Genomic DNA, 24,803 nt, shown 5'->3' on the forward strand with positions numbered 1-24,803 from the left:
TTTCCTCCTTTTTATCAATTGTACAGTATACTATGCAATGTGTCAACACTTCAGCTATTGTTGTTTGTGGATGATACCAACTTTTTTATGAAAATAGAGATTGAAGCAACAACAGAGGAACTAGACAAGTGAAGCCCCAAGAGAGATGGAGATGTCAGGGGATATTGACAGTATACTACAAGCATTTATATTTTTACATTATCAGTTTCCAAATTTGTATGAAGCTTTTGGACACTAGAGGTACACGAAAAATAAGGCCTCAAAAATGCAGTGAAAGTCTAGAAGAACACACAGTGCTATTCATTTGGCTTCTTGAGTATGTGGATGGGCTTGAAGTCTAACTAACTGCAGAAAATATGCCAACGAGTAAAGGAAACTACTAACAGACTGACTATACCCCTTGCCAACAGCAAATATAAACAGTGTGTGAGTCTCTGTATAGAACTGATGTATCAGTGGAAATTGAGTAAGGCTACACAGAAAGGGAATGACCTTGCAGTAGAAACAGAATCACAAGAAAGTTGACTTCCCTTAACTCAGGAAGAAACAACTGAAAGAAATTGTGCTATTCATCAACATACTTGAATAACTGTAGTATGCAGTCCTGTGTTCATGATCATGCTGTGAAGTGAAATACTGATAGTGATGAATGCTCTCTTCGAATTTATGTCATGTAAATTATGACGTTTTCTAAGTTTTGAAAGTTTTTTGCTACTGTAGTTCTAAATTAGTTATATGATGTGAACTTGAGCGTCGCTATAGACACAGAGAATTTACAATGAATGTAGCCTATGTACTGAGTAACAACAAGATTATTTGGAGGTGGTGTGGGCATCACTTTCATATCACCCTCAGCCCCCTCCCTCCCCTCCTACAACCAGCACCACCACCAGGAGAGATACTAATGATAAAACAGTTTTAAAACCATGCTATGACCACTGCCCATAAAGTAATACATAGGCTTATAGACAATAACGTGTTAGTAAATCATGTGTAAACTGCACTGTTGAACTTATGGATGTATACACGGTACTATGTAAGAATGAAGAGATTGCAACTCTGAGAAATTATTTTGCACAATGTTTCTGTGAAATTGATTAAAAATCATTTGAAATGGGAAATACAAATGGAACAATTCCATAAAAGGTTCAGCAGTATTTTAGGAATAATCAGAGGTTTGTGCAGTATTGATTAGAATATTGTTTGTTCACTATTCAAATATAAAAAGTAGAGTCAGTGGTACAAGCTCATGACTGGACTATTGGCCTGACTGTGAGCTGAGTACAGCAGTCTCTGCCACACACTAGGAGCAGGAGGGTTGTGTTTTATTAGATGTTTTGAGCTATTTATTAAATCAGCTATGAGCTATTTAGATTCTGTTTCTTTCTCATTGTTTATTCATAACCAGAAAGTTGTAACCATCTACACATTCAAAATTACACTGCTTCATTTCCTGGATTTTTAAAACACGACTCTATTTTATATTTCTAGATAATGTTCTTTATAATGCCATTTCTTCTTTTTGATATATAATTTACGGAGAGCCTTTAAAAAGTTTGAACCACGAGATATCATGCTAATAGCATATAACACCATATATAGCCTTGGTAAATGACCTCAGTTCAGCAAGGAAAGTGTTCGCAAATTTCTTCAGGTATGCCACAACCAGTTAAAGTCATTCATTAATGATTACATCCCATAGAGCACCAAACTGTGAATATGTTGAATGTTACGTTTCACCAACGTTTCCAAATATATCAGACTTTTCTGTGCAATTAAGATTGGGTACCTTAGCAGGCAAGTCAAAATTCAAAATGGTGCCTGAGTGTTTGTAAAACAGCAGCCATGAGAACACAGTTGTTGTCACCTTGGTAGATGGGAGTGTCCTCAGCATACATATCATGGAGACGTTGAAACAAAAATGCTGGTTCATATTCACAGTAATCTGAATGAATGGGCCCAAGGGAGGTGGTCCTCTTTGTCCTATGTTTCTATAAATGGTGATAAATTTCCTCCTGTTAGGGTGACATCTGATGCAAATATTTTCTCTGTACTTTCGTTCAATGAGAGCACTACATTAGAAGTAGACCATTCCATATTCCAGAGTACCTACTTTGACTTTAACGACTTCAGTTGTCGACAGAATGTTACACCATATTCTTCCTTCTTTTCCTATTCCTGGCTGCTACTAATTATTTGCGATCTTCAGTTGGTCATTTTAGGGTTGGAGATCGATAGAATTCAGAGAGAGTCTGCCAGATTTGTAACCAGATGTTCAGTACAAGAGTATTATCGGGAACTTAAGTTTTTCCATATGGGTATTGTATAAAATCTTACCCATATTTTGTTTGCGATTTTCTTGTGAAACATTGTTGGAGGAGTTTAAAGAATCAATATTCGAGCCAGACCGTAAAACGATTTTCTCCCTCCATCATTCTTCCTCCACTTCTAGTTTAAGTGACACAGGAAATGAAGGACAAAAAACTGTATACTGTACCGCGTCACTTCATGGGGGCTGCCTGTAGCCTCCTGTGTGGTCCAATGGACAGGGGGCGGTGGGTGGTGTTGGCGCACGTTGATTGCATGACTGTTGTATTATTTTGCTAGTGGGTCTGTAAGCTGTGCTATGCGTTATTTGGACAGTTTACGAGTACTGAGCATGTCTACATACCAGTTTGCTGCATTATTTAGGAGCAGTGTGCAGGTCTGTGTGCTGTGTACTGAAATTAGTTCGGTGTAGTAGTTTGCATGTGTGAAGGCTGTGGAATGCATTATTTCGACAGTTTACAATTAGCAAGCGTGTCTGTTGCATTATTTACGAGTAGTTTGCCAGTCTGCAGACAGTGTATTGTGACCCCAAGCACATCAGGCCGAGTGTAATAAATATACTATCTCTCAAAATCTGTTCCTAAATAAATTGTTCCAAAATAAATAAAGTACATTCCTTCCTTGCTCCCTCCAGCAGTCCAGTGCAGGCTGAGTCATTTTCCCCTCCAGACAGTCATCTTGGGTTATGTCACAGATAAGAGCGCTCTCTGGTGGCAATACTGTGAACTACGTCAGTTGGAGTCCGGACATTGTGGTGAAGACACTGGATGGTAGTAGTGCATCAAATTGTTTAAATAAAGAGTGAAAATAAAGACTTATGTACAGCACAAGTCGAGTCCTTTTCCCATGAATTCCTAGTAGGAGGTGGCGGTTGGGTGACTTAGGTTAGTGGAGGTAGTCCAATTGACCTATTTTCCCGCCGTTTTCTTAGGTTGGTAGAGATAACCATGGTGTGATGCATTATCCTGATGGAATTTGAACTTCCCGCCATTTTCTGGTGGGAGGGGAGGGGAGAGGAGGGGCGTTAGGTTAGTGGACGTAGCCCAATTGACCTATCTTCCCGCCAAAATTCAAACTTCGCACCTAAAGCCGCCATCTTGGATGAAGTCATTGTTGCTATCTTGGATGACGTCATTGCCGCCATCTTGGATAAAGGTACTTTGGCGTGGTACTCTCATTGCCCCAATACTCTTGTGCACATATCACGTACAATTGATGTTTTAGAGAAGTAGTTTTTTTTTATTTTACAGTTTGTCACCATAGTTTATCGTAGAGAGACCTGTAACAGGATGTGTGTCATGTGCTGGAAATATATTTCTTACATTGGAATAATAACAGCGCTGCATTTCACATGACTAATATATCGGAAACCACACCACTTTAACATTGTAGCGTATTTTAAGTGCAGACTGTGTAGCCTTAGGAATGCATGTGTTTATGTTCTCTCTTTTACCAATACCTTCTTGGTACTTACCCCAGACACTAGAACAGTGCTTTATAATTGATAGCACAATTGGGTGACGTAAAATGCTTCAAACTCCAGCCACCTGGAGCTCCGTCATGGATGAAAACCATATGTATCTTCTTCTTAACCATCTGTTATATCATCACAACACTTTCATATCTACTACTATACCCTGACAATGGGTACTAATCTCCCCGACATGCACACACCTTGGAAGATTTTTTGCATTTGGATGGGTACCATGAGTAAGATTGGTGCAGAACATCAGTTACGGATTCAGCTCACTCTATTCCTTCATGAGACGTTGTCTACTACTGACCAGCAACATATGAGATCAGTGACAGTGTTGCAGGGAGGACTGCTCAAACACAATTTGAGGAGGTCTTTCAATCTCTAACTTTATCCTAAGACTGTGAGAATGCTCTGTGACCTCCACCTGCATAGGAAAAGGTTGTAAATTACGTACTATGATCGAAGTGCTAGAAACATGTAGATCGCTGTCTGGTATACTTTTTAATATATATATGTTCGAAAATTAACAATGCCTGGACATACTGCACAGTCATCTACCTACATTTGCAATCAAATATATGGTTTGTGCAAAGAAGTGGAGGGGCAGTTTAGCAATGATACAGAAATTGGAAAGCATGCTGTTGCATCATTGGCCGCTGTTGAAATTATGGTAAAATTGCTAACATTGATCACATTATAAACTGTGATGCTTATTATTACAGTACATTGATGGTGTCTTTTCCATCCCATCCATCCTTTGGTACCTTGTTGATTACCATGCAATGACTGACAGACATCATTCATTTGAGATGGATAAAGAGTCTTTGTGGATGGACAATACCTTCTGGGGACAGCTAACACTGAAATAATGATTGTGTGCATGACTGCAATACGAGGAATCAATCGAAATGGAACACCGAGACACCAGCTGTCCCATCATGGTGACAGATGAGTTTAAATGTAGAGGCTGTCAATCATCTTTGGATAGCTATTTGGAAACGCTCCACAACGCCACAAGACTTTTCCAGTTTCCATATGTTGTGACTGTCCTTTATTCCAGTCATCCTGTGGGAGCAGTAGCAATGTAGTTTACATCGTGTGATGTCTAGTTCTCTGTGAGAGCCAATGGATCAAAACATGTTAATGTCAGTTTGGAACCAGGTTCGAATCCTGCCTCAGGCATGGATGTGTGTGATGTCCTTAGGTTAGTTAGGTTTAAGTAGTTCTAAGTTCTACGGGACTGCTGATCTGAGAAGTTAAGTCTCATTGTACTCAGAGCCATTTAAATTGGGATCATCGCATAGACGAAGCTGCAGAGAGGGCGGGGCAGAGACTGAGGAACAGTTACAAGATGCAGAGGGTCTGTCTAAAGCCATGTTGAATTTTGCTGTAGCAGATAGGTTCGAAAAAGGTGACTCGTTTTGAGATATGAAAGTGGCATGAATTTGATTCACCAGTGGCTGTAATCATTAAAAGACGTCTTCATAGGATCCAACGCAAGTATGTGGTTGACTGGATAGACTTGATACGAATCGTAGACAGCATTTCTACCAGAAATCCTAACGCTATTTGCAACTCTTGTGTGTGCCTGTAGAAACAAGACCACTTTTTATGCAGGGTGACGGTAACATATTTGCTGTGATCGTGTTTTTAACAGGGTGGTCCTTACGCGAAATGTATATTGCTGGCACTAGAGTCCTCCTATGGTCAGCATCAAATGTCGGTTTTCAGTAGTGTTCCTCATAAAGATCATCGTCTTCCCTCCAGGGGTTCCACATCTGGTGAGTGTAATCCAACTACTGAAAAAGAAAAATTACTCGCCATGCAAAGTGACTCCCGTGATCAGTTTAATTAATTAGCCTATCAATTTGATATCAGTGACATGCAGCATGGTGGGTGGAGGTGATATCTGGGGTACCACGGATATGATTCTTGGCTTGGTGTTCTTTCTGTTTTTTCCGTTGCAACGATGTCTTTTAAAAATATTTCAGTCTCTCACCCACACAGGGAGAGACGACCATTGTAATAAAATCAGATATATTACCGAATTTATAAAGTGATAGCCTTTATAAATCTTATATTTACAATTTCTCTGTGCTGTTACCTGAAGGGAGAGTCCGAAAGTGAGGAGGCATCCTGTGACAGAGGCAGATCTTAGCACTCCATCAGTAGCTAAAAAATGAGTTTGACATTCTAGTTCTGTGATGCTGGACATGACAGATGAGAAAGATCTTTTTCTGCCTGATGAAAGAATATTTAAAGGGAATATAGCCTATGCCATAGTCCTGTACAGGATTTTGACAACCAGTAATGATACTTTAGTGATGTGAAAACGTTGTCCGATTCCTTGAGTCTACAAAAATAACTCGTATTAACGGGGCAGGCTGCTGTGGCCGAGCGGTTCTGTGCGCTTCAGTCTGGAACCACGCGACTGCTACAGTCACAGGTTTGAATCCTGCCTCAGGTGTGATGTCCTTAGGTTAGTTAGTTTTAAGTAGTTCTAAGTTCTAGGGGACTGATGATCTCAGATTTTAAGTCCCATAGTGCTCAGAGCCATTTGAACCATTTGAATCGTATAGACAGGAGGATTGTACATTTACGTGCGAAATTCGAGGTGTATGGCCAACAACATTGCTGCCTTGGATGGGTTAAGTGAGTTTTTTTAAACTGGGTGGTCTATGTTAATTTCTTTACCCATCCGTGGACATTTTAAAATGTATCAATGTTGTCAGTTGCATACATTCATGTATTTATACAGTTTGTTGTTACATGTAGTTAAACATTGTGACATACAAGTTATTTACAATGATTTTTGCTTCTTATCAAAATATTGTTAAACAAAAGCTATTTACAGTCATTTTGTACTAAGGAATTCACTTATAGTGTAAAAGCAGTGTTCCTGCAAAAACAATTTAAGATTTTTCCTAAAGCGGTACATGTTATCTGCTTCTTTTATTTTCTGTGGCAGTTTATTATACAGTTTTACACCTTCATACAAGAAGCTATTTTGAGTCTTATGTTTATTCTTCCTGTTTAGGTGAAGACAGTGACTTGTTCTTGTACTGTAGTTATGAAAACTGCTATTTGTGCTATAATTTTCTATATTTTTCTTGATGTACACAATGGTTTGGAATATAAATTCACAAGGAACAGTTAGAATTTCTAACATTTTGAAAAGGCCTCTGCAGTGGGCCCAATTACTGCTTCTTGTTATAATTCTTACTGCTCTCTTTTCCATTTTAATAACTGTTTGTAAATTCTGAGCACTGTTTCCCCAGAAAATAATACCATAACTGAAACTTCCTGACGGATTAAAACTGTGTGCCGGACCGAGACTCGAACTTGGGACCTTTGCCTTTCGCGGGCAAGTGCTCTACCAACTGAGCTACCCAAGCACGACTCACACCCCGTCCTCAGAGCTTTACTTCTGCCAGTACCTCGTCTCCTACCTTCCAAACTTTACAGAAGCTTCTGTAAATCTCACAGCTTTACTTCTGCCAGTACCTTGTCTCCTACCTTCCAAACTTTACAGAAGCTCACAGCATTACTTCTACCAGTACCTTGTCTCCTACCTTCCAAGCTTTACAGAAGCTTCTGTAAAGTTTGGAAGGTAGGAGACGAGGTACTGGCAGAAGTAAAGCTGTGAGGATGGGGCATGAGTCGTGCCTGGGTAGCTCAGTTGGTAGAGCACTTGCCCAGGAAAGGCAAAGGTCCCGAGTTCGAGTCTCGGACCGGCACACAGTTTTAATCTGCCAGGAAGTTTCATATCAGTGCACACTCCGCTGTAGAGTGAAAATTTCATTCTAGAATACCATAACTGATTACTGAATGAACATAACTAAAGCATACAGTTCTCAAACATTCACTACTGCATGCGGATACAAGGACTCTTAAGTGCATAACATGTTGTGGATATCTTTTTCGAGAGTTTCATAGCATGTTCATTCCACTTCATTTGGCTGTCAATATGCAACCCTAAGAATTTTGTTGTAGGTACATCCACTATGGAGATGTTATCTAGTTTTAAATTTAAGGGACTCTGTTTTCTGTTCATTCTAAAGCATATCGTATTTGTTTCCTTTATGTCTAGAGTTACTTTGTTTTCCTGAGACGATTTGTGAACATCCCTCAGCACTTCTGTAGAATATTCCAACATTTGTGCTGGTGTCTTACTGGTGATTACTATGTTGCTGTCATCTGCAAACAATATCTTATCTCCATGGCTGATATGGTTCAAATGGATCTGCGCACTATGGGACTTACCTTCTGAGGTCATCAGTCCCCTAGAACTTAGAACTACTTAAACCTAATTAACCTAAGGACATCACAAACATCCATGCCCGAGGCAGGCTTTGAACCTGTGACCGTAGAGGTCGTGTGGTTCCAGACTGTAGTGCCTGGAACCGCTCGGCCGGCCTGGCTAATATGTTGCGGGAAATCATTTATATATATGTCAAGGTGGAATTGCTTAGAACCACTGTGTATGTCGAAGCTGCAGTTGCTTGTTTCGCAGTGCAACGCTGCTGTCTGCAGCAGCGGTCACAAGGGATTGCGAACCGAAGTAACAGATTACCACAGCCTGTGACGGGTACAAAGAATGTGCTGACCTGCCTGATCTTGCCCACGGCAGTGAGGGCTGGCAAAGTAGTCAGTGTGATGGGTGAGAGCGACAGAAATGGACGTGTGTGTGTTGCGTGAGAGAAGATTCAAAATGATGGGTGTATGCGAAGGACGAATTGATAACATCTGCATTCCTAGCACACAAATCATCCTTGGCCTGGATTCCCTCCATGGCCGAGGGTGGTTCGCTCTGGTGTCCACACACGTCCACTGAGCTGAGGCAGTGGTTGCAGTTTCCTCCGGACGCTGAACGTTGGTGCCGGCAACAGTTGAGGAGTTTGGCGCGCTGTGTGTGGGATGTGCAAGTCTTTCAACGGTCTCCAATATCCACCCATGGCCACTACTGCTACAGACTCATTCGTGGTTTCAGTGTGTCGTGTTTAGAGCTTCTCAATACATCGCAGTGTACTGTATCTTGCAGTGATATTTGCTGTTGTCTCTATCGTATCATGCAGTAGGGCTTCCACCTTCGCGTGGAGAGACGGGATGGCATTATTGGATAAGAGTCACGATTTAGCCAGTTGGCAACTTGATAAAAACTAAAGCCGAGTGACTCCTTAACAGTAATCTTAAATCAACAAGGAAAACAAAACTAACAGTGAAGCTTTGAAGTACAAACTACTAGGCACCATGAAGTCAATCATAAAAGACAAGAATGACAATTTAGAGTCAACTATAAAAAATGAAATGAAAAAGTGTAATGAAGAAATAAGCAATTAAACAGAAAAGTGTAATGAGTAAATAAGCAATTAGTTAAAAAATAAGTACTTCATTAGGTAGAATAACTAAAGAAACTAATTCTAAAATCAATCTTATTGTAGCAAATGAACAGATACCTGAGACAGACAGTAGTACTCTTGCTACAGGAAATATGGATGGACCTAACTTTGCCATCCATGAACTCATTTGTGATAGAATTTAATGAAATTTCAGACTATACTTAGAGATTTTTCAAGAAAAGAGTGGTCAAAAGCAGAACTGAATTAAAGGTGGAACTATACATAGAAAATATCTGTGGGGAAATCAACAGCTTTAACTTTATTATGACAAACAACCTTAGTAATCAGACTTGATCTATAGCGTGCCACTATGAAAATTTTGAATTGATTAATATTTTAAGAGACTTAAAATTGGAATCTGGAAAGATGCAGGTGATGACAGGATTGTTATCAACATGTTTTGGCACAGAGTTACAAAAAACAATGAGAAGAAAGCTTAGATGATGGTACAGGCAAAACGTGATGCAAGTACTGAACTATGAAGTGATATAACTAGTGATTGTTATGGAATCAGTGACAAAATTTGAAATAAATGGAAACCAGGAATGTGATATAGAGAAACTGTGGAAAAGGAACCTCCAGAGGGTCACAAAATCTTTTTGTATCATGGGCACAGTGAACTCAAGATCTTGATCCTCATGCAGTATTATTTTCGAGATTTTGACTTCTATATTGCATAGTTTCCTTTGACTCATCTGTTAACCTTTCTATAATTGCCTTCTACTGTAAACCTATCTGCTTCTATTCTGTATAAAAAATTATGTAGTAGATTTATTGATGTCTCAGGCTAAAATGATAATCTCACAGTGCCAATGATAATTATTTTGCAGTGCAAATGCTAAACTTCAAAACTGTCTGGGATGTTGAAGGAAATAATAGTTATTACAGTTTATGTTGAGAAACTTTTGGAAGATGAAACCACATTTAATGGAAGTGGCGTGTAGCTAGGGCCTCCCGTCGTGTAGACCGTTCGCCTGGTGCAAGTCTTTCGAGTTAACGCCACGTCGGCGACTTGCTTGTCCGTAGGGATGAAATGATGATGATAAGGACAACACAACACCCTGTTCCTGAGCGGAGAAAATCTCCAAACCAGCCAGGAATTGAATCCAGACCGTTAGGTATGACATTCCATCGTGCTGGCCACTCAGCTACCAGGGGCGGACATCAACTTTAATGTGTCTTGAAGAGTTTTGCAGTTTATGTAGTTTGTGGAATAGATGTAGGTAAAAGTGGAAGGATATTTATGCTTTTCTAAGGTATAATATTTTTTTGACCTAGTTTATTTACAGAAAGTTATACTATGCTGTATCTTTGTTATCTTGAAACAGGAGAAGAAGAGTAGCTATAAGATACTGATTTTTGAGAATGGGAAGTCAGATTAAAATTAATTTTACCTGTCATAAAGTAGTTATAGTCAGCAGCTGTTTTTAATAATATTAAAGTATCTAAATTGTAGCAAGTGGAAAATAATGACTGGAAATAGAAATATTAGATCTATTATTGCAAAATACATCAACTGGGCCTCTATACTTGTTGTTCACAGAGAAAAAGCGTACTAGAGGATGATGATTATCAGATCAAAAGAATAGAGTGAGGTGTTTAAAAAAATCGGCTGGAATATAGTGTCCCCCCCCCCCCCCCCTCAACCACCCCCCCCCCCTCCCAGAGTATATGCTGTGTTGCATAAGTGAGATATGTGAATTATATGCAGAGCATTATTTGGCTAGGGATAATATAATGATGTTTAAGGTACTATGGAGATATTTTGATGTTTTGAAGAAGCAATTAGTCATGTAAACAATATTGTGATGTGGTCTGTGAAGGTTGCTGGAGATACTCAGATGAGGTTTGTGATGCATTCTGTGATGATAATATTAATTATTATGATGTTATAATAGAGGGAAACATTCCACATAGGAAAAATATATCTAAAAACAAAGATGATGTGACTTACCAAATGAAAGTGCTGGCAGGTCGACAGACACACAAACAAACAAACACAAACATACACACAAAATTCAAGCTTTCGCAACAAACTGTTGCCTCATCAGGAAAGAGGGAAGGAGAGGGAAAGACAAAAGGATGTGGGTTTTAAGGGAGAGGGTAAGGAGTCATTCCAATCCCGGGAGCGGAAAGACTTACTTTAGGGGGAAAAAAGGACGGGTATACACTCTCACACACACACACATATCCATCCACACATATACAGACACAAGCAGACATATTTAAAGACCATGATGTTAAGTTGACAATGTATTAGGGTTTTGCCGATGCTCTATTTTGTAATTTATGTTATTCTTGTTTGTGATAGTATGCTGTTTATGGTCTTGAAGAGTGACTAAGGTGAGTTAATGGTACTTGTTGAAGTAAAGTTTTGGTTTATGATTATGTCGGTGAGTTACTGAAATGCTTGCATTGCGTCTGGGATAGTTCTCGAATGTGAAATTTGGATGGAAAACTTATTGTTGTTACCTATTTTTGGATGGTCAGAAATTACTAGGATGCTTCATGTGAAGTGCTGAATATAATGCTGTAGCAAACTATATGTAATTAACACCAAAGTATAAATTTCAGAAACCATCTACATAAAAATAAGGGATTATTACTGTAAAAAAGATATGAAAAATAATCCATGGTTACAAAATAATTAATATGAACACATGAACCTGACACTTACACAATATATAACACTGTGTGACATATCTGTTTGTTCAGGTTCCACTAATATTCAAAACACTTTGCAACATGAAAGTGAATTTATGTAAACTTGTTAAAGTTAAAAGTCAATGAAATGTGAACAATCCATATGGGTGGTGCCTCTCAGGATACACAACTTGATATCTGTTTGTTATTTTGGAGTTCTTACTGAGAACTGGATTCACAATTCAGGTTCATTCAATGTGCTATATGGATTAAGGAACAGATATGCCTTGAAAATTTTCACTGCAATTTTATTGCACAAAGTGACATAGTTGGTGCATCACAAAGCCTCTGATCAACAATGATGTCCAGTGAGCTGGCTTTCATTCTTATATGCATTTTAAGCAATTTGTACATAAATAAAGTTACAATTTATTGATGTTACAGTTAAAAATTACCGCATCAAATCGATTTGACATACGTACAAAATAACATCTCATATACTCATCAGTTTTAGACACACAGTTCACTCAAATTACAATTGGAGTAATTTACATCACATTTGTAAAATAAACAGTTAATTTATTAGTTTTTGTACTTACATGAAGATGAAATTAAGTCAAACTCTCTGGCCATTTTTCCAATATGTATTTGAGTATAGCATTTTCATAATAATAACAGTGATGCTGTCTTTTACACAGAAGTATCTTTTGATGATTTGTTGTATTTTGGGTTGCATAATACTATAAACCATCATAATTACTTGGAAAATTAGTGATTTTTGATACATAATTTTTCTTATACAGATGAATAATAGCAGTAGTTTGCAAGTTGTTCCAAACTCTGTTTCTGGTATTTTTGTCTAACACGTGTAAATGAGTAATACTGTATTACATTTTTTCATTACAAGTTAATTACAGTAGAACATGATAATTTCCAACATTCCTGCCAATTTACCAAATTCTACAAATTAACTATGTCATTATTTCATAGTTATTTATATTTTATATCATCATCAAGGTACAGATAACCGTACTGGTTCTAACATTGTTCTGACATAATTATTCTGTTGATCGAAATCTTGGTGATTACTTGCCAAAAATGAAGTAATAGTCACGATATCAATCAGTGCAATATGCTTCCAAGACTGGTCTGTTATGTATCATCTATGAGATTATTCAAGATTCCAGTTTAGTGTAAGAATATTTTATGCTTTGTATAGTATGTCTATTTTGTGTAGGTTAGAGACTGAAGCTAGTTACTTTGAATTTGAGATTTCTGTGAACATTTAATTAAATGAAAACTAATCTTGTCCTTGCAAATTTTAAATATTTTTTCTTACTGTCATATAAAAATTCCACGTTTCAGTTGTTAGTGCTCTTGGGAAATAAATGTGAAACATATGTTGTGTTATCAGGGGAAATGAGAGGAGAAAGGGGTTAAACCTCATGTCATATTTTGTTAACGTTTGTTTCAAAGAACTTTCTGACTCAGTTGTCAGAAGTGAGGAAGTTGAAGGTTGGTGAATGTGATGATGCACCTGATGCTAATGAGATGAGAAAAAAAAAGGTTATGTAAGGAATGTCCAGCTAAAATGTCATATCATTTTGTTTTTAGGTCCCTATTGCTTGAGAAACCATGATGTTAAATAAAATTTGTATCAGGACCATGTCTCATTCACTTGTGGGTTTTGCTATCCTGCTGCCATATTTTTAAATTAATATTAATCATACATTTTTGACATTCTTGTAAAAGGTGCTTAATATGTCATTTTAGACTGATGTCAGGATAAAATGACATAGGAGTAAGAAAAAGTAAGAAGTTCATATAAGAGTTACTTGTTCGATATCCTTAATAGATTTGTACTTAATAACAAGTAAAAGACTATTCCTGAAAGAATCCTTCAACAGTATCAATTAAGGTTTCTTAGTTCAGTCATACAAAAAGTGAAGACTGAAAGTAGAATTACAAATGTTCGCCCATAAAACAACAAAATTAGTTCAGTTTTTGAAAAAAATGATTGTCACCAATCCTATATATTTGCAGACATCACAAATAAAGTTTATTGTCCTGTGGCTTACTCCAGCACATCCAGTGTCTGCCCACAAATTACACTGCTAACACCTTAAACAGTGTTATCCAGGTTTTGAATGTGAGTATATTTTAGAGCAGTAAAAACAGTGACAGTCTTAAGAAGCATCATTGTTACCACCAGAAAGAACTTTTTTTATACGTTATTTCTTTTCCAGAATTAACTTCCCTCTCTGCTTTTTGCTTTGTGGTGTGTTCTCCTTTGTTTCATTTCTTTTCACGCCTCTGTTGATGTTGTTTTACATAGGGACTGTTTATGATCACAGTAGGTGTCTTGCTTTTTGTTGTTTTCTTTGGAATCCATATCTAAATTAGATGGAAGGAGTGGGGCTGATGTCTGCCACTGCCACTTGAGTGGGAGTCACATTCACTTTCAGAGATTCAACAACTTTATTTGGTTCTTTGTCTTTGGTTTCACAAAGAGAGGTGCTTTACTCAGCAGACACTTCAGATGATTTGGGGGATCACAATCTGGAACATCTGTAGTTGGTGCTGGAGCAAAGAGATGTTCTGGAAATATTGCACTTTGTTTACAACATATCTCAGTAACTTCAATATTATCCATTTCAAAATGAGAAAATGATGATTATTGGTTAGGTCAGTTAAGATGATACAGATTGAAACCATTAGAAATGATATACACTCCTGGAAATTGAAATAAGAACACCGTGAATTCATTGTCCCAGGAAGGGGAAACTTTATTGACACATTCCTGGGGTCAGATACATCACATGATCACACTGACAGAACCACAGACACATAGACACAGGCAACAGAGCATGCACAATGTCTGCACTAGTACAGTGTATATCCACCTTTCGCAGCAATGCAGGCTGCTATTCTCCCATGGAGACGATCGTAGAGATGCTGGATGTAGTCCTGTGGAACGGCTTGCCATGCCATTTCCACCTGGCGCCTCAGTTGGACCAGCGTTCGTGCTGGACGTGCAGACCGCGTGAGACGACGCTTCATCCAGTCCCAAACATGCTCAATTGGGGACAGATCCGGAGATCTTGCTGGCCAGGATAGTTGACTTACACCTTCTAGAGCACGTTGGGTGGCACGGGATACATGCGGACGTGCATTGTCCTGTTGGAACAGCAAGTTCCCTTGCCGGTCTAGGAATGGTAGAACGATGGGTTCGATGACGGTTTGGATGTACCGTGCACTATTCAGTGTCCCCTCGACGATCACCAGTGGTGTACGGCCAGTGTAGGAGATCGCTCCCCACACCATGATGCCGGGTGTTGGCCCTGTGTGCCTCGGTCGTATGCAGTCCTGATTGTGGCGCTCACCTGCACGGCGCCAAACACGCATACGACCATCATTGGCACCAAGGCAGAAGCGACTCTCATCGCTGAAGACGACACGTCTCCATTCGTCCCTCCATTCACGCCTGTCGCGACACCACTGGAGGCGGGCTGCACGATGTTGGGGCGTGAGCGGAAGACGGCCTAACGGTGTGCGGGACCGTAGCCCAGCTTCATGGAGACGGTTGGGAATGGTCCTCGCCGATACCCCAGGAGCAACAGTGTCCCTAATTTGCTGGGAAGTGGCGGTGCGGTCCCCTACGGCACTGCGTAGGATCCTACGGTCTTGGCGTGCATCCGTGCGTCGCTGCGGTCCGGTCCCAGGTCGACGGGCACGTGCACCTTCCGCCGACCACTGGCGACAACATCGATGTACTGTGGAGACCTCACGCCCCACGTGTTGAGCAATTCGGCGGTACGTCCACCCGGCCTCCCGCATGCCCACTATACGCCCTCGCTCAAAGTCCGTCAACTGCACATACAGTTCACGTCCACGCTGTCGCGGCATGCTACCAGTGTTAAAGACTGCGATGGAGCTCCGTATGCCACGGCAAACTGGCTGACACTGACGGCGGCGGTGCACAAATGCTGCGCAGCTAGCGCCATTCGACGGCCAACACCGCGGTTCCTGGTGTGTCCGCTGTGCCGTGCGTGTGATCATTGCTTGTACAGCCCTCTCGCAGTGTCCGGAGCAAGTATGGTGGGTCTGACACACCGGTGTCAATGTGTTCTTTTTTCCATTTCCAGGAGTGTATGTCTTATAGTTAATAGAAACTCTTTTATCTTTTTGAAATGCATATATGCTCCTATGCAGTGTGTCAAATTTACACTTATAATATATAAAGGAACTTGAGAATTTTACCATCTTTATGTACCTAGTTATTGTGACCACTGCAATTCACACCTAATTAAACTCCTTTACTGTCATGAACAATGTCCCCATTTATTAAGTCCTAACAGTCTACTGTACTAATTCTGACATGAACATATTTTCAGATGCTCTTTACTGGTATCACTGAAAAGGTGAAAGAAGAGGATGGAACATGGTAAGAACAATTTGAACATTGGTACTAGTGTTGAATACAAAGAAGGATCTAAAAGGGGATAAGTAAGAGGACATCATTATCATCATTAAAAATGGACTTAAGAGGATGAGAAATTAAAGAAAATTATTTTGGTTTGTGCAGATATTTGTGAAACAATTAATACCTCATTCATTGTGGCATTGTGGTCAAATAGTAATGAGAAGTTTTGGAGAAAGGAACTCATATAAATTTTTGTAATTTTCTGTATGTTATTTGTATTGTCTTAGGTGAATTTAAGTGTACACTATCTGCATGAACAATGAAGGAACACAATAATATTTTTTTGTAATGTCAGACATATTTGATATACATTATTTTTTTGTATAAGCTAAAAAGAGTCATCTTTAAATTTCACACAAGTATGCTCTGTTAAAACACAAAGATCAGTAATGTGTGTAAAATTTCACTGTGATAGTTATTTAAATAAATTATTAGGCTACTTCTGAGGTAGAGAGAAAAAAATGTAAAGAATTATGTGGTCAAAAATCACCAATTTGCATAAGTTGTATGATAGCTTGGTTTTGTTATGGTCACAGGATGTTATAAGAAATTTTCAGTACAAACCAGAACTTGATTAAAATTCAGAGAATTTGTGTCAGAACTGAAACTGAAAAAATGGGGTGGTTAATGTTATTATATACGTATGTTCTGTACATTATGCATGGTATTGTCTCAAAAACTGAATTTTGTTGAATATAAGTGAAATAAAAATGTTAATTTTTGTAAACTTATGAATCTGAGAAAAAATACAAATATTTCAAACTGAAAGCCAGTGTTTAATTAAAAAGTGACCAATTTCACTCAGACTGTTATATAATAATAATGAGTAATAATGGCTGAAGATTCTGTCTGCCTTTTTTCAAGTACATATGTTATTGTTTTGCTTTATTTGATTTATGTACTTGCAAAATGTAGACCCATCCTTAGTTCATTATTATTTTCTGCAAACATGAGAACTGTGCTCAAAACTCCATTATGGTGTTAATGAGACTCACTGCAACAATTTCTTTCTTAACAACTATGTTCTTCATGGAAACTCATCAAACCCTTACCTCATGATTCATCCCATAGAAGATTATTGGACGATGAGTTGAGCCACCAGTTCTGCAAGAAAATCAGGATGAGTGTTTACATTGTTTGAAATTTTATGTAACAACCATTTTAAAGTGAATCTATGGTGCCATTTCCCATCAAAAGCTATCATACATTTATACATCATGTTGTACTAACAGAAATGTTCAAGAACTTCATGAATTTAAAATCTGAATGTTAATTATATGGAGGGGACAGGCTATTTAGAAAGACAAATGTGAAAATGGTTTCTTTGAAAGGAAATAGTGCTGGTTTGCTTCTGCATCCTTCCCCAATCCAAGCTCTCTAATCTCAGATGACATAATCATGGCTGAGGTGTTAAACTGTAACCTTCATTGCGTCTTCATTTTTTTGAGAGTTGTCATGGGCGTGGACATCATTATTCTTTGTGATGTGATGCATCTGTTTCACATAAAATATGTTTAAACCATTTTACAATGCTTCTTTCTTTATCACATATGGGAAATGCTACAAACTGCATACCCCAAGAGTGAAATGAAAATGTCTTTCAAACTGTGGCATAGTTGATACTGAGCATTGTGGAACATTTAGGACATAAACCTTCTCATTGTGTTTTCTAAAAGTGGGATAAAAAAAACAATGAGTCAATTTCTTTAATGATAAAGCATATGAGTATGTTTGTGATTCCTTGAACACATTGTGAGCACTTGTTTTTAACCAGTTTTGTAATCAATATTTGCTTAATGCTGGCTTAATAAATCAGTTGACTAAGTGTTATTGTACTTAGGTTTTTAAATTCTATCTACTGTTAGTCCTTTGAGATTTTATACTGACAATTAATATGACTTTCACTACCAGTACTGAAATACTTTTTGTACGGGAAATGTAACACTGACACTAAAGTTCAGCTCTTATATGAAACTGCATCATTCTGAAGACAAGCAGAGATGGTTGAGAACACCAGCCTCAGTGGAGCTCATATAATGCTGTGTACAGAAGGTTGGCTAAAACTAGAAATAGACATCAGTAAGATTTTTGGGGTGAGTCTAAGTGTATGTTGAAAGGATAGGCTAATAGGAAAAGATGGCGTATTTGGCATAACAAACAAGAAAATTTAATCTACCAAGATAAAAATTGAAGCTGTGTGCCAGATTGTTTGAGAAAGACCCGTTATGAAGGATGGCCATAAAATTGTAACTGGGCCTTCCTATTGACCAGCAGACCCACTCCCAGATGCAGCTAAAATTTTATAGAAACCTCTGTTCACTAGTGTAAGTGTTGCCAAATCCTACTATCAGTATTGGAACCATACACCCGATAATTAATTGAGAAAATTAAAGTTTTGTAAAAGGTGAGCATAACAAGACAACTCGTGAAATGTTGCAAAATACCTTTTCTGAACACTACATTGAATGGATAGTCTGGAAGCCCACTCAGGATGAAAATATATTTGATAAAGTAGAAACAAACAGACCTGACCTTTTTCAGGATGTTCACATTGAAACTAATATCAGTGACCAAGAGGCACTTGTAGCAACGATGACAGCTGAAGTGTAAAGAGTGGCTAATCAAGCACGAAGATTAACAAATTAAATGTTAGGTAAAGTGATCACATGAAATCTCATAAGAGAACTCAAGACATTTTCCTCTGGGTAGGAACATATTCAAATGGCTCTGAACACTATGGGACTTAACATATATGGTCATCAGTCATAGGAACATGTATAAGAATAAGGGATCAAGTTTAAAGAATAGCTGTTCATAGGCTGGACAGAGTGGTACCTACTAGAACAGTCATGATGGAAGGGGCACTCTATGATATACAGTGACTAAAAAAGCTTCTAAAGAAATAGTAGCCTTGGCATAATAGATGTGAGACAAAGCAGAGGTCCATGAACAGAGAGATGCTAACTGAAACACAATTGACTGTTAAATGGGCAACAGGTGAAGGCGTGAATGACTGCTGTAGTAGAAGGTTACTGACAAAGGAGTCAAAAGTTATCAGTAAAAATTTTTCTGGTACCTCTGGCAGTGGAATATATGTACCAGTACTGTTGTTGGTAAGATTATAGGGCAGGTGACTTAAGGGCTCTAAAATGAGTACCTGAGAAGTCATGAGTATTTGTTTGTTTTTCCTACTATGGAACATACTTCCTCTATTGAAGAAGTGCACATAGCTCTTAGGGTATGCATTTTAGAGTGCATATTTATTGGACTTTTTCTCTTGTTTTGGCCCACGCTACTACCACATCTGAAAGTTGCCCACCCTACAGTCTTAGTGACAGCAGTACCAGTACATGTATTGTACTTTCACAAGTATCAGAACACTTTTTAGTTCTAACTTTCAATTCAGCTGTTTGTGGACCAGGGTTCCATACCTCAAATTGATACATTTATCCTTCTCACACTAGCACCAAAGTTAGTGCCCAGTGGAATGCAACTGATCAACATATGTGCATTGCAAAACACTAAAATCAGTCTACTAAGAAACCCTTACACTTCAAATTCCATTGCACACATAAATGTATGTGAACAAATTTTATTTTCTACTTAAACTAATTACGAGGTGTGTTTTTTAAGTAAGTTCCATTTTGAAATTAAAAAAATATGTGCTAAGACATCTCAATAATTTTATTTTTACATGAAAGCCTGTACCTTAATCTACGCAGTGACACCATTACAGTCTGATTCTTCCTTGTTTATGTTGTGTACTGAGTGTTTAAGCTGCCTCTGATAATCATGAGTCCCGCCGACTGTGAAGTGCGGGCTGTTATAAGATTTATTAGTGCTAAAGGCCTAAAAGCGATTGATAGTCATCGTGAGATCTGTGCAGTTTACAGAGAAAACATTATAAGTGATGGAATGGTAAGAAAGTGGGTGAGAGCGTTTAAAGATGGCCGCACATATGTGCACAATGAACAACTGAGTGGACGTCCTTCAGTCGTTAATGAAGTTTGGTGGAGGAAGTGGACAATAAGGTGAGTGTAAACAGATGCTTTATGATTTCCTCCTTGCGGGATAACTTTCCTAATGTTTCTTGTAATGTTTTGTATGGCATTGTGACCAAGCACTTGAATTACCAAAAATTGTGTGCACGTTGGGTACCGAAAATGTTGACGGATGTGCACAAAACCAAATGTTTAGCCAGTGCATTGACTTTCCTTGAGCGGTACCACAACGACGGTGACGATTTCTTAAACCAAATTGTTATGGGCAATGAAACATAGGTAGCCTACATCACACCAGAATCAGAGCAACAGTCCATGGAAGTTGAGCAAGGGCATCGTTTTGCTGCAAGACAATGTCCGTCTGCATGTGGCAAATCAGACCAAAGATCTTGTCACATCTTTTCGCTGGGAAACTCTAGATAATCCTCCTTACAGCCCCGATCTTGCACCCAGTGACTACCATCTGTTCCTGCACTTGAAGAAACACCTGGGCGGTCAGCATCTTCAAGACAATGACGAAGTCAAAACAGTGGTGATGCGGTGGTTAACAAGTCAAGCGGCAGACTTCTATGAGAGGGGTATTCAAAAACTGGTACAATGTTACGACAAGTGCCTTGATATTCATGGAAATTATGTAGAAAAGTAGATTAAGGTACAGGCTTTCATGTAAAAATAAAATTATTGAGATACCTTAGCATGTCTTTTTTTAATTTCAAAACAGTATTTACTTAAAAAACACTTCTTGTATTATTCAGGACATTATATGGAAATTTTGTAAATAGTATCCTTACTGAATCAGGGCACTGACTTATAAAAAATGAAAAATGTTGGGGAGGGGGGGGGGGGGCATACTGGATGTCTTGCCCCGGGAAATTTTCTAAATTTTAGATGAAAAATAGTGAGTTTTAAAGTTTTTTAAGGATTTTAGAGTCATATGATCAACATTAGAACCCCAGAAACTGGACTCTCGATAACTTGAGACTCCGCGAAACTCGACAAGCCTGACACAATTTTGGCTTTGAAAAAAGAGACAAAACATAAACATGCATGGTATTTTTGTAAAAAGCTAATTTCATTTACAGTAATAACCATGCTTATAGACTATTACAGAGCAGTGAATATATAGCTCTGAAAAGACTGAAATTATATTTAAATAAATCCTAAACTATCATTAAAAGAATAAAACATAAAATATCACTGTCACACAGTAATAGCACTTTGATTAATAAGTGAAATAGCTAATTTAAGCTTACTTTGAATAAGGCTCAAGGTTTGTTAAATAAAAACAGTATCTCAAAGTTAATGCTTTAATACAGTTAGTAAAGTTAATACAGTATGCCTAATACTTTCAGTCAAAAAGTATGTAAATATTGGGTTTTAATTGGGTCTTACATCCTAAAAATATTTAAGTATTTGAAAATAACTAATACAGTACTATAGTAATACAGTAGTAAACTAGTACTAATATTTCAGTACTGAAAATTTAACATTATGTATGTATTTAATTCTCTATTTTGTAAAGATTTTTAATATTGCTGTAAATGCCATTATTAGGGCTAGAGTGTCTTTAGAAAGCTGCAAATGTCAACCATCTGACTGGATTACTGAATATGAAGTTGTTGATGACTAGTCGGATATCCAATTCATCCAAAACATCTTGGTGGGCATGCAGAACAACCAGGTTCTTCAATTGCTTCTGTCCCATTGTTGATCGGAGATATGACTTCAGACGTCTAAGGGTGCTAAATGACCATTCTGCTGTTGCTGTCGTGATTGGAACTACTTGGAGAAGCTTAATGCACTTCACTACTTCACATAACATTTCTCCAACAGCAAGGTCTTGTGTAATGCACTTTCCTACAGCACGCATGTTTTTTAAGACCAGTTGTTTTTTATTAGTGATATTGGCTAATATATTCAAGTGTAAGCACAGTCTCTCAATGTCTAGGTCATTTTTGAAAAACTCAGTTGATTTTTCCAAATTTGTTTCACTTCTGTTTACTAAAAACAATCACTCTTATTCAACTGTAATGACCTGTGTGAGTCCAGTTGAAGCAAACCGCTCAGTACTGCATGATTGCACTGTTTCACAAAGTTCAATGTTAATAGCTTAGCATAATTCCTTTGGGGTTTTGAAAGTGTGCAGTGAGCTGACTTCATTGTTCTCATACTTCTTTGGTATACTTCGATTCTGAGGAAGTGAAGGATCATCAACCTGTGAAGGTTTTTCTTTTAAACACAATTCCCAAAAGTGTTCAAAACCATCATGCCTTCCATTCAATATACAAATCAAGCCCCCATATATTTTATCCAGATTAGCAACACTTAGATGAGGGTATTGAATTTTTTCATTGACATCTTTTACTGGCTTCATTGATTGGCAATAAAGACATAAAAAGAAATAAGTCTTGAATTGTAACATTGACTCAAGGTAGCCTGTACATTTGTAGTCTGCCTCTGTTTTGTCCTCTGCAGAAAATTTTTCAAAAACCTCTAGAAGTTCTTCAAAGGTTTTCAATATTCTCAAGATACTAGAAGCTTGCATAGTCCATCGAGTCGGGCAAAAGGGTCGTAGACCAGCTTGGTCGCTGGTGCTCTCACAGCATAGGCTTCTGAAAAGTCCCATCCTTTTGTTGGATTCCCTTACGGTGTTTATTACGTCCTTGGCTAAAGCCATAATATCCCTCATAGATGTAAGATGGGGGAGACTGTTTACAACTGACAACTATGAACTGTGAGCAGTGCGGTGCACATAACGTGCTTTTGGTTGTATATCCAAAACTAGCTTTTTTTAGTCCTTTAAACTTACCTCTCATATTCGAGGCACCATCATAGCACTGTCCTCCACTGACAAATCAAGATGAGCAAAGACGTCTTTTAAAATACTAAACAAAGTTTGTGATTCAGTGTTGGGGGTCTCGTATAAGCCAATAAAGTCTTCATTGATGATTAAAGAATCATCGACAGTACAAATACAAAAGGACGCTTGTTCGAGAATCAAAGAATCACTTGTTTCATCAACCATAATAGAAAAATATTCAGTCTTCTTGATTGAAGCCAATACCTTTCTCAGCACAGACTTTCCTAGTAGATCAATGATCTCATTTTGAATATCGTGGGATGTCCACTTATACCCCGAACATCCTAACCAATCTTTAAACTGAGGTATGTCATTCTTTCGGAGTTCCAAGAATTGAAAAAAAATCTGAGTTTACATCTTTGTGTGCTCTAATTGCTAGTCCTTGTCGGCACAGAAATTGCACGGTACTAAAAATTGTCTCAAGAGCTAAACGGCCTTTCTTCATATCACTATCTAACTGTTCATTCAATTGGGAGGCCACACTTCGGTTAGTGATAGAATTTAGTTTCAAAACGACTTCTTTATGCGTAAATGTATTTTCATGAAGACATAATTTTTCCACAGCCTTTTTCCAGTTAGAAAACCCTACAGAAGTAAATGCATCTTCTTTTTTTGTGAAGGAAATTGTAATAGATTTTTAGCATCTGCCTCTTTGCAGGTTTTGCAAAAAACTTTCTTGGTAGATGCTTCATATTCTAGCCATGTATATTTAATCAACCAAGATTTCTGAAATGATCTTCCCTTATAAGATTGACCAGATTTCAGCTGTGAATGGTTCTCGCCTGAAGACAATGAAGCAATTGATGACACAATAATTGTTGGAGGTTGACTTGCAGTATCATCAACTTCCAAACACACCTTTTTGATAACAAATTTGTCCGTTGCAAACTTAATTCACAATACACTAAGAGACTAAAGTAGATGAATAAAATATAGTCATATAAAATAGTCCACTAGACACTAAAGTCGGAACACTGAACATGTCTGCAGCATGCACTGAACGAAACTATCCACACTGAATGACTGCAACAGCAGGGTGTGTTTTATATAGCCCTGGCATCATAATGTCTCGAAGCACAAGATGACAAGCAGAGGGTTCCAGGTGCTTCTGTTCCAGTCATTTTGATGTCGTCATGGCCTCAGCTCCGGCCCACCGATGCCAGACTTTACCTGAAGGTTTGCCCACTGGGACAAATTCTAAGTGTGCCCACAGTACCGTAACAATGTCATGATTCACACCACTCATTTTCAGCTAACCTGCTTAGTACCATAATAATTACTTGTTTTAACTCATTACTGAATGTATTTTAAAAGGTAACTATCGTCAATCAAGGAAAATAAAAATTTCCAACATAATTCTATTATTTTACAAAGCATAAAACAACTAATAATTTTCTTAAATTGATGGGGGGCTCTGTCCCCCAAACAGAATTTTTGAGGGGGCTTGGTCCCTCTCAATCCCCATGGAGTCATCGCCTGTGTACTCAATTTTTGTAAAATCAAGTACCATATATAGTTGTTTGTCATATGAAAGTATGCTGTAATCTTAATCTTTTATAGAAACTGAAATAAAATAATACACATAAAATAATTTAAAATGTTAAAAGGAGCT

Source organism: Schistocerca piceifrons, chromosome X (genome assembly GCF_021461385.2).
Source record: "Schistocerca piceifrons isolate TAMUIC-IGC-003096 chromosome X, iqSchPice1.1, whole genome shotgun sequence".
NCBI lineage: Eukaryota > Metazoa > Arthropoda > Insecta > Orthoptera > Acrididae > Schistocerca > Schistocerca piceifrons.